Genomic DNA, 14670 nt, shown 5'->3' on the forward strand with positions numbered 1-14670 from the left:
GGACTCCTTTCTGTGCTTAAAAATAAGAATATGCACATGCATGTGGATACTTGCACTATACGTGTGTATTTCTATGTAGGAGTGGGAGGGACACCTTCACTTAATTTCTTAACTGTTCCTGTGAGACTGAACTGTTGTTCAGTAAATACTCACTCTCCTCCCCCTTCCCTTTGGGGTGAAGTCGGCTTCTCTGTTTGGGTTTGGTCATGTGATTTGCTTTAGCCAATAGAGGGTGAGCAGATGTTGTACAAATAGGCTTTAGAAGTGCTTTTGTGTTTCGGCTTGACATCTTGTGCTTCTGCCTTTGGAGTGACAAGGACATGTTCTAAGCGATCATTGGTCCTAGTTAGAGAGAGTTCTGGAGACCCACAGACTGAAGCAGGACTGCTCCAGCCAATCTGCAGACCTATAGGTGAGAAAACCCTTTGTCACTGTAAGCCACTAAGATTGGGAGATCACTTGTTACACAGCATTATTTCTGGAGTAGGTGCCTAATAGAGTATCCTTCTAAACTTTTTGATCTTTTTCTAATTCTACACATATGTGTGTGTATATATTCTATCACGTATGTTTATTTTCATTATTAAAAATGTCAGTAAGATTAACCTAGGTGAGGAGATGATTGCCCATTTGAATTTTCTTTAAAAACGAAACAATATTCCTAAGTGTTACACTTTTAGAAGGAAGATTTGGAAGGTGGTTGGAGAAGAGTCTTATTGACGACACTTCTAGGGAGTCTTGGGTGCCACGTCAGAGAGAAGTTGATAGTTCTTTGTTTTTCACTGAAGTCTCCACGTCACTTTATAGCTGGCACAGGGCCACCTGTACAAGAACAGTGCGGTCCGGTGGGCTGCCTCATCCCCTCTCAGGCCTGGTATGTGCCCAGGTGCCATCCCAAAGCAGAAGAGCCTCTCTGGGGCTATGCCTGGATGGCAGCGGGGGAGGTGAGGGGGCCCAGGAGGAGGGGCAAAGCTTGAGGGGAGCGCTCTCAGGACATCCCTGGCTGTGGCGAGAGGATGTGCTGTGGCCTGCGGTCTGCAGGGGAAGACCATCGTAGGACCAGGGATCCAAGCTGGGGAAGCAGAACTCAGCCAGTGGGCAGTGGTGCCTGACACCACTACGCACCTCTGGGGGCCAAATGTCAAATGAGGGAGGGAGCTGGCAGGCTGTGGGGTTCCCACCAGCCTGGAGCCTCTGAGCTAAAGTCCCAGAATCGCACTGGTCTTGCTTCCATGCACCTCACTTTCATCCTGGAGGCCAATGGTGGTAGCTGGATGGGCCTCTGCTGCTCGTCCTGCCCACATCCGTCTGCAGAATCAGGACATGCAGCTGGGCCAGGACAGCTGTCTCTGTGCTGGAGGGCGCTCAGCTGAACCCGCCGGGGGCCAGACCTGGCTGTCACAGGACAGATGGGCGGCGTGCCGGATCGTGCTCGGCTAAGGCTGGGAACCTCGTTCTCCAGACTCTCCTCCCCTGAGTGGCTTCGGGCTAAAGCTTGACGTAAGAGGAACCCGTGTGAGATTCGGAAGGTAGCAGTCCAGCAGCAGACGCTTGTGCGGCTTCCACCGCTGACACTGAGCGTGGGTACTGGCTCCCCCCACGCCCCTCTGCAAAGCGTCCAGCTCACCTTCCCAGCTGCTGGCCCTGCTCCAGGCCCCCCGGCAGTACAGACATCAGCCTTGGCCTTCGGGGACGCGCTGTGCTAGAGGCGGGCCCAGCTGGATGTGCGTCCTCTCCAGGGAGCTCCTACCCAACAACGCAGGCTAGGCAGGATAAGAAAAGACATGGTTGCACCTCTCCGGTCTCACATGCCTGAAGTCAAGGTCGTCTTATGTCTGGTGTGAATGTAGCTAAAAGCCAAACAGGATGCAGGCCTGCGCAGGGAAGGCAATTAGCAAAGACATCTCTTGCACCTCTGTTCTCACTTATCTCATCCTTATCTAACTAAGTAAGACGCTTCGCCTACAGTAAAGGCAGCTGCTCCTACAGACCTGGACTTGCTCGGCTGGGGGACATTGTCGTCCTTGCCCACATGGCTATTTGTAGCTAAAGTTCCTACTTTTGGCTAAAACAAAAGTTTTCCTCTAGAATAGAAGCAGAACACAGAGTTTTAACCTGTGAACTTGTAATTCTTCTTCCCTTTGGGTGCCCCTTAGTGGTACTAATCTATTCCTCCTCAGCCCATGAGGTGTAAAGAAAGTTCCAGGACACGTCTCAGAAGCACCTCTGGATTCCGTCTGCTTTCACCGAGGTGCCATCTTTGGACACACCTGAAAGCCTTCCAGGCAGCACCTTTTTTTTGTTGTTTTTAAGTAAATACAAGGTGGATACTCTGATCTAGTGTTTTTTTCAGCTCCTCTTCTCAGTCTTTCTCCCTCTTTTCTATCCAGATTGGCACATGTACTTGTTTGCCTCGGATGAGGTGGGGTCAGGGGAAAGCTAACGGGTACCAGTGAATATCTCCATTGTGATCGGTACCCATGCCCCTCAGTCTTGTGAAAATGTTCTGGGTTTTATTATTTTTTTAATGAACAAAAATGATTTTATAATCATATAGGTGCTCAGTTATAAATCGAACTGAATGGAAGAGTTCAGAATGAAAAGCAGCAGTTTCCTGATTCTCCATCCCCCACCCCAATCCTACTTGCTCTGGGACAACTCCAAACAGTTCCTGCCTGTGGTTAGTCTTGTTGCCATGGCTGGAAGGACCAGACAATAGACCTCTTCCTCTGTTTCTTCACTTGTCAAGTTTAGGGAGTGGCCACTGACCCTGATGTGGTCCATGAGGACTTAACTGATTTACACACCCTCTTCTCCTCTTCTTCCAATGAATTGCAGTCATGTTCTTTGTTTTCGTGTTAGTTCCCTGAACAGGGTCTTTCAACACAGGGGCCGGGGAGGGGGCATGCCCCAGATGTCCTGAGTCCCCTGTCGGAAGAAGGCATTTCTGGGGCACAGATTTCCTCTGTTCCTGACAGCCCAGTGGCCTGTGGGGCTTGAAAGACAGACAGGCTGCCTGAGCTGTGAGCACAAGCAGGGGGTGGGGGCAGAGGGAGGGAGCTGGGAGCATCCCACTCTCAGGCCCCCTCTTGCTCTTCCCCCCAGGCCTGGGGCTCCCCGACTCCTCCGAATTCTGTGTCATGGCTCCCCCGCCTCATTTCATGGCTCCACGTGGCCCCATCCACTTTCTTGTCTTCCAGGAACCTGCTGAAGTTTCTCAATCACCAATAACCCTCCCTCGTGGGTACATTCCTTCTTTATTTCTATCCTTTACTCAGTCTGTCTCTTCAACTGGGAAACCACATCAGCTTTTTAACAGGTCTCGAGACACAAAACAGAGGCCTGAGGTTGGCAGCCCAGGCAGTCTACAAAGGGAAGCTGGGCACGATCTTCCGATGATGGCCTGCCTGGGCCTCTCTGGGTTCCCTTTATAGATGTTCCAGACAATTCCACCCATTCCAAACTTCCTCACGGCTTTAAAACAATTGCTCAACCTGGGGCAGTTTGGGGAGTATCAAGACATCTTTAAAATGGTGGAGATGAACTGGCTGTTGGGTCAAGCCAACCTACGCGTCTCCTTCTCCCACAAAGAAGGTCTCTGTACCCATGAGTGGACACATTTCTGCCAGCCTGGTCGGTCATTCAGGGCAACCCGTTCTTGTGAAGCTGAGAGTTTTGACTGCATCCAAAAGTCTCTGTGAACACATTCCATCTATGAGCCTTATGCAAATCCCACGAGGTTGTGCTATTCCATTTTCAAAAGCAGACCAGTGGCTGTAGAGGAGGGGTGGTGGACTCGGCCAGTTTCTGGACTGACCCCAGGTAGTTGGAGTTGGGTTTCTAGCCAGATCTGGCTCCACTGTCATGAGTAACTCCCAAGCCACCCTGCTGCTGCACCCTCTTCCCCCACAGCCACCCACGCACCCACACCGATTCACAGCTGTACTAGTCATACACTCATTTTCCACCCGTCAATCTTTATGGACTAAATCTATTACCCCAAAATGTTCCTGGGACAGAGCTGCCACTGTGATTGATAACCTGTGAAAAGCCGGAGACGGCCCCACGTAGGCTGTGGGAGGGAGGTCGGCGACTGTTCTCAGAGGAGTGGGTCCCTCTTCTCCGTGAGCTGGATTCTTGGATGATGCACAAACAAAACTCTTCAGAACAAAGCGCCACTGGCTCCAGTTTACTTTTGTCTTTTTTCAAAGAGCTTTACTTAAGACTTTAATAGAACTAAACAAGGCCAAAGTGTAGTTAGGGCCCCAATCGGAGGTAACAAAACCAAGCTGGATCCAGGCTGAAAATGGTGTCCTGGAAAATCCGCAGCTGGGGAGCAATCGAGATCGCCTGGGATTGAGATGTGTGGGGCTCTGAACAAGGATGGATGGGTAGGGTGGATGGTACCTGGATAGGGATGGGAAGAGCTTGGATGGGGATGGGCTGGGGCCTGGATGGAGGATGGGAGGAGGCTGGATGGAGGATGGCTGGAGCTCTGGATCTTCACCCATGTTTAGAAGAGGAGGAACTGGGTGGAAAAGCTGGCAGGCGAGAGGAGGTGTGATTGAGGAGACCATGGCATCTGGACTTGAAATGTAGCTCTGGCACCTGCCAGCTGTATAAGATGAATGAGTTCTTTGCCTCCTGAGTAACAGTCACCTTTTGTGCAGATCAGACAGATGGTGCATGCAAATCATAGGACAGTGCCTGGCCCCCAGGTGACTATGGGATTAAGCCTTCTTCTTTCCTGCCTCTTTCCTTCAGAGAGCTGGGCAGTACCCAGGAATGTATGTGCATGAATGAGGCCTGAATGCACCTGGATGTGTCCTCCCCTTGGGGAAAGTTGAATGGACCAGAAGCTAGGAACCAAGAGACCCAGGTTCTGGCCTCAGCAGTACCACTGACCTGCTGCTGTGTGACCTTCAGCTTTCCAGATGCAGATGGAGGGTTTTGGACTAGAGAAGGGTGTCCAGCTTCCTTGAATGCAAATAACCATCCTCCCACAAGAATGCCCCTACAAAACCCACAGGTCCTGGGTTCTGGCTGCTGTAAGTCCCCGTAGGTGCTGTGGGATGGGAGTCCCCATGCCTTTCAGCTCCCACTAGGTCACCATGTGTCACTCTATGGCTCATGGGCCTCTAGAGGGGTGGTGTGCTGGCCATAGGCCCTGCCCACTGGGGGAATGTGATGCCCACAGGCCAAGGATGTGGCTAGATCATGGCTGCCTCATCTCTTGTGGCCAGCAGGGGGCAGCATCATGCACCAGGTGTGAGCTGGGCCCAAGGTGGGGGTGGGAACAGAGAGCCCTGTGTAACTGGGAGAGGTCAAGGAGAGACTAACCCCTCCCTTCTGCTTCCCACAGCTCTCTGGCCCCACAGCAACTAGAAACAGCTCAAGGGATTCTTCCTCCAAATCCCTTGGTCCTTTCACGGAGCTGGCGGGTGCACAGCAGGGCCTGTGTGCGTCGTGGACCAGAACAGAGAGGCTGGAGTAAGGGTGTGCAAGGCCATCATCCGTCCGCCTCTGAGGACCATTTTGCGTCTCTGACGCGGCAGGTACTTCCGCCCAGGTAGCACCTGGCTTCGTCTGGTTTTACCCAGATGCTTAATCAGCGCTCCCTGGCTTGGCCCTGGAAGCCCTTCTTCTGCCCCATGAGTGACAAGCATACCAAGATGAATCCGCCCTCTCGGGCGACACCCTTCCACAGTCACTGGCTTGGTTAGGATGCTTTTCTTTCTTTCTCATCTCTTCCTTTTCCTGGACTGTGGTCGCTGCTGCCAGCCATTCCCAAGCCTTATGCCAGGTGCTGCTGACCTGCGGGGTTAATTGGGTCGGAGCCTCACTGGGATTACAAGCTGCCCAGGCGTTGACTTGGGCAAGGGCAGGCTGCTCGGAGATTAAATTCCTCCACAGCAACCGTGGGCTGTTTTTCCTGGTAAGATATGAGCGCCTGACAATGTCGGCCCTCCAGTCCGATCTGATTGTTGGGGCTCACCACTCAGCTCGGGGGGACAAGGCCAAGGAAGTGACACCAGGCAGACCTGATGCACTGGACCGAGCGCTGCCCTCTGGGGCCCGCCTGCCTCTTGCGGGAAGATGGCAGGCATTGGGTAGGAGTCCTGGGCTGGAATTCTTGCTGTTCGTCCTACTGGCTTGTTTTTGGATGTGTCGCTTGGCCTGCCAGCCTCAGTGGCCCCTCCCGGGAGACGGGGCCATGGCGCAGGGCTGTGGTGCAGGTGCAATGCACTTAGTGCCGACTGCACCAGTTCCCTCTGCTCCCGCCAAGGCCACCCAGTGCTGAAGCAAGCACAGCGCACGGCTCTGTACGGCCACCTGAGCTTGACAGTTTAAGCAGCGTGTGAACGGCGGGTCTGTTGTAATGTGGCTGCTACACTCTTCACTCCTTTTCTTCACTCCATTAGGAAATGTCAGGCCAGCTGAGTGTGTGGGGCTGGGGCCCGAGCTCCCTCTCCCTCACCTGCCAATCACCCACAAGCCCTTCCTCCACCTGCCCGCGGCCTCTGTCCTGAGTTTCTGATGGTACCAAGGCTTTGGCTTGGTCTCTGGTTTCAGTGGCCCCCAGGGCAAACCCTGATAGGAAAGCAGGGTCTTTCCTTGCGTCACCGTGTGAAACAGGGAGGGAGCTGGGTGCCTGGTCTGATTCTAGGGACTCGGGAGACTCTGTGAACAAGACATCAGACATCTCTCACTCATGGGCTTACACTGCAGTGGGAGAGACTGTGAACAAAAAGCAGAATACATAGGGGGCTTCTGTAGCAGGCTAGAGGTGTCCTGCACTACGGGAAAAGGAAAAGTTGTGCAGGGCAAGGGTTGAGAGTACAGCCAGGCAGGGCAGGGGGCGCTGCTGGGGAGGGGCTGCAACATCATATAAGGCAAGGCCTGTTAGGGAAGGCCCCAGTGAGAAGGTGACATCTGAGTAAAGACTTGAAGGACACTAGAGAAGTAGCCAAGAGGAGATCTGGGGGAAGAACATCTAGGCAGAGAGAGAGTGCAAAGGTCCTGAGGCCAGAGAATGACCCTGTTGACATCTTGATCTTTGGCTACCAGCCTCCAGAGCTGTGCGAAATAAACTTCTGTTGTTTAAGTCACCTGATCTGCCAGTACTTTGTTATGGCAACCAGAGCAGACTAATTCAAGCACCTTCCTTCAGAGGAGTAGCAGGCCAACCCCAGTTGGAAGGGCTTAATAGAGCATGGGGAGAGGGGAATGGGATGGGAGAATGTGGATAACTCTATGACAAAGAATAGCAAAGACAGGAGAGGTAGCTTTCAGAAGAAGTAGAAACTGGGAGGAGTTTCTCTTTCTCTTTTCTTTAAGTACATTTTTTCTTCTTTTTTTTTTTTAGACAGGAGACAGAACAGTTTATGCTGCTGGGAATGATCCAGTAGCTGTCACAAAAGTGATGACGATGCAGGAGAGAGAGGCTGTTGCTGGAGTGAGGACCATGGTTGGTGGAAGGGAGGGTCTGATGGCCCGGGTGGTCCACCTGCAGAAAAGGCAGAGTTTATGGGCGCAGCTTGTCAGGCAAGAAAGGATTGTGAGACCTGCCCTGGGCACCTTTCAGTTATCTCTGCCTTTCACTGTCGTTGAGCTTTTTACAACTTGACAAGTTGTAGAACACTGATAATGATGCAAATAATTCCTGTCCATCGAAATGCAAATGAACTATGGCTCCTGGAAAGCAATTTATGACCGCTCTGTGGACAAGCTGGTTTTGCATCTATTTGCATATTCATTTCAGCATTCTTCATTGTGATTCTTTCAATTCTCCTTTAAGCCACAGGTAACATCTTACTGGTTCCCTCATTAATTAGTGAGTGGAATGAGATCTTTGGCACATGTTCATTTTATGTTTGTATGAGAGTCATTATTTACCTTAAAAAAATCCTTTTGCAAGACGCCAACAGATGTGATGAAATAAAATTCCTAATTTATGGCAAGAAGAGAAAAATTTAAATACAGATTTTTTCTTTGCCCTTTTGGGCCTCCTCCCTCCCCTTTAGTGTGTATTGCGTGTCTGCACTCACCAGACCTCCTTAAGAGAGAACGTTGCTTCTTAATTTCATCAGGGGTTATAACTCCTTAGGAGATAATCTTTCTTCTTAATCTTGTAAGGCGCTGTGATGAACCATGACCCACTACTCACTTTGTACATGCAGATCTGGGATGTGTAAACTGTCAATAATGAGTCCTTTGATGTGTCACCCTTTACCTCAAAAACTTACATAACTGTGCTTTGACCTCTAACAGTCAGAACAGTCCTCAGAGTTTTCTGAAAGACTGTTTCCTGGCTTATAATCCTCACTCAGGTAGGTGCGAATAAAATTTTCCATTTCTCTCTTAGATGGACTATTGATGAATTTTTTTTGCCGACAGATGGTGGATGTCTTTGCAAACTCTCTTCTGATGGATTAAATTTTCCCCTGATACTGGCGCTCTGAGCAAAAGCAGACCCCCTCTGAAACCCTTGCCTGGGAAGCGCCTGAGTGACAGGAGGGACACACGGATCACCTGGAGGGATTCTGCAGGTGTGCCCACGAGCTGAGTCTTGACCAGGCGATGGCCCAGCCTTCCCCAGAGGGCCAGGCCCCTGGGCCTGTGTGTGTTGGAGGGAGCCTCGATTTCTACTCTGGCTGCAGGCTGAAACGTGACACCATCATATTTTACCTCCAAAGGCCCGATTTGGTTTATTTATTCATATGACTACAACCCTGATGAAGGTGGGTTAATCCCAGTGGGCTAGTGTGACCCCAAGGGGACAACACCGCCCATTCACAGGCCTGGCTCTGAGAGGAGACCCTGCAGGGGCTGAGGCTGCCCCAGGACACAGGCACTGAGCTCAGCCCCCAGCCCACCTCCCCTCCAGGGCTCCCTTCTGGGCTCCATGTCTGACTCCAGTCTGGGAGGAGACTGATAGGGCAGAATCTGTCCCTACCTGCTTGTTAAGGGCAGGGTCTGACCCCACCACACTGGCTCGTCTCAATGGCTGGGGCCCCTCTGTGTCAGGCCCTGGCCATGTCCCTCCCGTCTCGATGGGCAACCAGCCCCCTGCCAGCTGTCCTACTGTGGAAAGTTCATAAATTTTGGTGTCAAGGTTCAAGATAGAAGCCCGAGCTCCTTCATTCCTAGCTGGATGGACTTGGCAAAGTGACATGTCTCTAAGCCTCCATTTTCTCTTCTGAAAAACAGGAATAGAAGAAGCTTGCCTCTCTGGGCTGCTATGCAGATGAACAATCTTGAGGGCAAAGCTCGGGGTGTGAGGTGGGGCACAAGGCAGAGCCCAAGTTCCCTCCCATGCTGACCCAGGGCCTGGCCCTCAGCCTGTGATGGACCCCTTCTCCAGGGAAGGATCCCGGAGGCTCTGGCCTCGCTGTGGGCCCTGCCCCACACCCCCAGGGTAGAGGCATCTTAAGCCCTCACTGTAACTGCAGTGTCAGCAAAGGAGTCCAAGCTGGACCTTCCCCTCAATGGCTGGTGCCAAATTCTGCCTCCTGCCCTAACTCCCTCTGGGGATCCTGGTGTGACTCTTCTGTCATATATAAAAACGCCTTACTGCTCTAGATCTGATTCCATTTGGCTTTGTACAGGCCCCTCAGAAGTATCAATATATATATATTGATTTGTGGCCTCCTCCAGTCCTTAAAGCTACTCAATCTTTCAAACTTGAACCAAGTGCCACCACCTCCAGGCAGCTTTAGCGGATTGCTCACAGATCAAATCTCCTCCCCACCCTGACTGTATTTAGATATTTAGATTCTGTTTCTGCTATTAGACTCATCCACTCATTCATTCATTTACAAATCCAACCGGCTCTAGTTGACTGAGCACCTGCCGCGCAAAGGCCCTGTCCTAGGCCTGGTGCCTTCAGGTGGTTGTATCCCCAGGCAGGTTTACATTCCCAGTGCTGAGCCCAGCACCTGCCTGTGGGGTAACAGGTGTTTGGTAAACAAGTAGATGCTAGGAGCCCGTCTGCCCCATCCTCCTGCATTCAACACATCTTTGTTTAGATTTTACCTGTGCCTTTGCTGAATCACACTTCAATGATCCTTCTTCACCCAATGCACATTCTCCCTCCATCGATGGGAGAGCTATGGCCCCGGTGGGGGTTTGAAAACTGTTATCAGGCTGTTGGAGTCTCCCTGCTGCTCTGGCCTGGGCCCTGTGCCGGTTGGTTCCCACGCTGGCCACACCTGGGGCAAGCCTGGCCAGCCCCGCCGTCCTCCTGCAACCTCTGAGGCGGTGAGGGCAGGGGGCTCGCATGAGCCTGTCCGGGTTCTGCGGCTGCCGGCGTTACCTGTATCAGTCTCCTGGGGCTGCCGTAACAAAGTACCACAAACTGGGTGGCTCACAACAACAGAAGCGTACTCTCTCACAGTTCTGAAGACCAGAAGTCCAAAATCAGGACCCCCCCCAGGACCCCACTCCCACCACACTCTCTAGGGGAGATCCTTCCTCACCTCTAGCTTCTGGTGGCTCCTGGCATTCCTTAGTGTCTCCTGGCCTGTGGACACGTCACTCCAAGCTCTGTTTCTGTCTTTCCACGGCCTTCTTCAGTGTGTCTCCTTCCATGTCTTCTCTTCTCTGAAAGACACCAGTGGATTAGAGCCCACTCGGATTCAGTAGGACCTCATCTGAAGGACATCTGCAAAGATCCTGTTTCCAAAGAAGGTCACATTCTGAGGTTCTAAGTGGACATGAATCTGGGGACTATTCCATCACCACCTGGCCCTTCTGGGCAGAAATCTGGTATCTCCCACAATTCCAGCTTTCCCCTGGGCATGCATGGAAGGGAAGAGGACCAGGATGGTTTCGCCCCTCCCATCACAGCCGACTTCCTGATCCACAGTCACGACACTCCAGCACTGCCTGGGGACCCTGAGCTCTAGTGACATGGGACACAACCGAGGCCCTGGGGTCCGGCTGTGGTTGAGCCAGGAGTCCTGCCCTGGCCTTAGGTGCTAGACGGAGTCTCTTAGAGAGAAGTTTCTTCCACAGCACTTGCCCCGGTCATCCTTGGATGAGCAATGCCACCCGAGGGGACCCAGTATGGCATTTGGTAAGCAGACTGTGACATTCCTAGGTAGCCTCGGGGGCAGAAGCTCTGGTTTCTGACATATAAATAACTGTATTGTTGCAAACATAAATTGTAAACACAAGTAAGCCCCATGTCAGAAATCCATTTTTATTTAAAAAAAAATACAGTTTTCATGTTATGGGTCTATTTTTCACTAAATGAGGAAGATGGCCAAAGCCTCTGAGGGAGTAAAATGAAAGGCAACTCTTAGCCAATCCACGGGGGACTCTAAACACATGAGCGAAAATGAAAGTAGCCATTCAACGATTTTATGTTAATTAGACACCGGGTATGACTCAGCTCGCAGAGAAGTAGGTGAAACATTGGTTCCTTGTCAGGCCGTTGGGAGTGTCGTCCTTCGGGGAAGAAGTCGGGCGAGTTGGGCCTTGTCTGTTTATGCTCATCGCTGGGAGCATCTCTGCCTTGAAGCACCAGATGGGGCCCAGCCCTGCCGCACGGGGATCTTTTCGTAGGAACACAGTCAGTTCGTGTGAGCTTCTTACAAAGGTTACAGCATCTGGTCTTGGGGTGGCTGGGTAACCTGGGAGCCTGGGGCTAAGAGCCAGGTCAGGGGGGCTGTGCCCCTCGCTTCCCGGCTCAGTCTCTCTGAGTTCCAGTCTCCTCCTTGGTACTCTGGGGATGATGCCAGCAGCCACCTCAAAGGCTGCTGTGAGGATTAAATGCCTCCTTCCAGGAGAAGGGCTTAGCACAGGGCCGGCACACTCAGCGGGCCCTCCATGAAGGCAGCCACTGTTACCCACATTTGTCTGATAAGTGCATAGACGAGTTTGAAATTATCAGCCATAGTGGGTGGGCCTTTACCCCTCTCAGAGTCATCCCCCGCCAGGGGAGCCTTGACCCCGTGCAAACTCTGGGGGAGTGGTTATCAAATGTGAACCCAGAAGCTTTGTCTGTTCCTGGCTTTCAACCCTCAGCACAGAACCACCATGATTTTGATTCTTAACTTTTATCTGCTCTTTAAAGTAAACAACCAATTCACACCCCGAGAACTTACAGATTGGTAGGATATAAATACATCCATTTGTTTTAAGCTGTCGGAGAGAAAAATGACATTTTTAGCAGTGAGAAGGGCTGAATCATGGTCTGGAGGGATGCAATTGGATCGACCGCTTTGAGGGGTCAAGTGTGATTTTGGAGCAGAATTAGTATGATTCGTGATAGAGCTGTTACACCTACCCCACAACCCCTTCAAAACAAATTCAGTTCCAGGCAAGGATGATGTTTCTTTTTATTTAGGCGTTTTCCAAAAAGTTTAAGATGTGCTTTTGGAAGGAGGTGTTTGTGAGTTGTGAAGAGTCTGGAATTGCCTCTTCCCGCTGGGCACGTCTTTGTTCCAAATGTCAAAGTCATGGCGATGTGTCCAGATGACATCTGAGTGATGGCCGGACAGACTCCGTATCCTCGAGGTTCCAACAAGTTCCCTCCATTATTCCACCATTTCTTACGGGAGTGGACTGGAAAAAAGCCGAGTCAGGACAAACGGACTTACAGGAAGTACTGAAAAGGGGCATTCTCGAAATACCTGAAGGACTTTAAAGCCATGTGCACTGTGTATACTATTATGAAGGAGGAACAGAATTCAAAAGCGCTTAACCTCAGTCTCTTCATCTGTCCACAGAGGCTCGTAGTGACCTGACTGCCTTCCTGATGGAAGTCTCTGGGGGTCAACTGAGGAGGAGGCGCCTTGGAAACGTGAGGATGCCAGGTCACACGGAGGGGGCGGCTGGACGCCTGCTGCCCTGGGGCCCCCCGGCCCCTCTTCCCGGCTCTCCCTTCTGCCTTCCCATAAGAGGGATTGATTTCGGAGTCTGAGGTCACGTCTACCAACCAGGGCAACTTTGAAAGAAAAACCAGCTGAATTCGGGCCAGGTGCCTCTTCCTTGGCTTGTTTTTTGGGAAGAAAAGTTTAGAATTAATAATCAGAGGTTTGAATTAGTTCAGCCTTATTTTTCAAAATAACCAGTTGCAGAATTGAAGCATTCCCCACCCCCTACCTTGTTCCCAAAGACAAGCCCTGACTCTTCCACATCCAGCTCTCCCAGCGCCTTTGTGGGGGTGAGCCCTCACCCTGAGGTCCCTTGCTGTGAAGGAGGAAGGTGCATACACCCAGACCCATCTCTGTCTAAGTAATAGGTCAGCCAGCAGCACAATATTTCTGGATGCTCTTCAAACTGTTCCGCTCAGATTTATTTCAAGTGCGGATTTAGTTTCTTTCCTGCCGTGTTACCAGTTGGTAAGGACGTATTTTGCCAAGGTAATTTGCTCTCCTTTGGCCTAACTGAGATGCAGTAAGGAAAGACATGAAGTCTTCAATCTGAGAAAGGAAAGAGCATAAATTCTGAAATGTAGCACCCCCCCCTCCCCTAGCGTGGGAAGGTCCCAGGGGAGGGCTGTGAAAGAATTCAATAAAGTGCTAATAGCTCAAGACCCAAGGTAGCTGAATTAAAGGCAAGCTGGGGGACCACCTCTTTTCTTGATCTATAAAATGTGGGGAAAACTCTGTATCAACTCTGGCAGCTACTTGGGTCTTTGTGCAGAATGCAGATTCTTCAGAATTTCAAGGCACACGTGAGTCCTTCTCAAGAGAGATGGAGACATTTGCTGGACTTACAGAGGAGCACGACTAGCCTGTGGCTGCAGGACCTGGGCAACGGTAAATACAATCACAGACTAGACAATTTCAGCTTCCCAGTGAGGAGCACAGATTGATCATGTTGGTGCCTCGTCCTTTGGCATTAAGATTTTCTCTTCCTTTCTGATGTGTTGTCAAGCAATGCTGTTCAATGTTGGCTTCATGCCCTTGGCAGTCACGCTGTCTGCCTACCTGCCTGCCTTAAAAAAAAAACAAACAAAAAACCCAGTCTTTCTGTGCATGTGGTTTTATTTGGGGAACCCAAGCAACAGTGCATTTGTAACTGGATGGCTTCTCTTTCTAAAGCAAAAAGGAGCCCAGGGCCACAGGGCCAGTTGGTGTCAGAGCTGGTAGGCATTGGATCCCCCCAGGCAAGGCCTGTCGCCCACCCACCCTGGTTGGACATGGCTGTGGGTGAGCACTGTGCTTTGGGTCCGGGTTTTCTTGATAAACAGATCTGAGCACATTGGCATCTGGATCAAACATCTGCCACATTTGAAGAGGGGGCTGCTCCTCTGGGGCCTCCAAGATGAAGTGCAGATGCCTTAACCCAATGGCCATGATCTGGAGGTGCCTGCCCTGTGGCCTTATCCCTATAGCACCACCTGCCAGGCCTTTACATCTGCTGCAATGGACAACTTCCCACCCTGGTTCATACGGTGCATCATCCTGCCTCATTGCCTTTGCATGTGCTGTTCCATCTGCTCTGATGCCCTTTCCCACCATCTCTGTCAAAATGGTATCTGTTCTTCAAGGATCATTTCATATGCCATCCCTGGGGTACCCCTGTCACTCCACTCCCTGTCTTCACCCAGCTCTGCATATCTCCTACTGTAGTCTGCTCTGAATCACGCCTATTTGTGAGTTTCTGCCTCCAGCACTTAGTTTAAGATTCCCAAGGGCAGGAACCTGTATGGCACAT

The 14670-nt window shown here is 51.3% G+C and overlaps 1 long non-coding RNA gene across 2 annotated transcripts; it reads left to right on the plus strand.

Moving 5' to 3' along the window:
• Window positions 1–293: 293 nt before the first annotated feature.
• Window positions 294–8376, plus strand: LOC116657414. Of its 2 annotated transcripts, none has more exons than XR_004312494.1 (3): window positions 294–412; window positions 5363–5555; window positions 7367–8376. It is a non-coding gene; the product is annotated as an uncharacterized LOC116657414 (long non-coding RNA). The 2 variants fall into 2 exon arrangements; XR_004312495.1 differs by lacking the exon at window positions 294–412 and adding an exon at window positions 4867–5048.
• Window positions 8377–14670: the final 6294 nt, after the last annotated feature.

Source organism: Camelus ferus, chromosome 18 (genome assembly GCF_009834535.1).
Source record: "Camelus ferus isolate YT-003-E chromosome 18, BCGSAC_Cfer_1.0, whole genome shotgun sequence".
Classification (NCBI taxonomy): Eukaryota; Metazoa; Chordata; class Mammalia; order Artiodactyla; family Camelidae; genus Camelus; species Camelus ferus.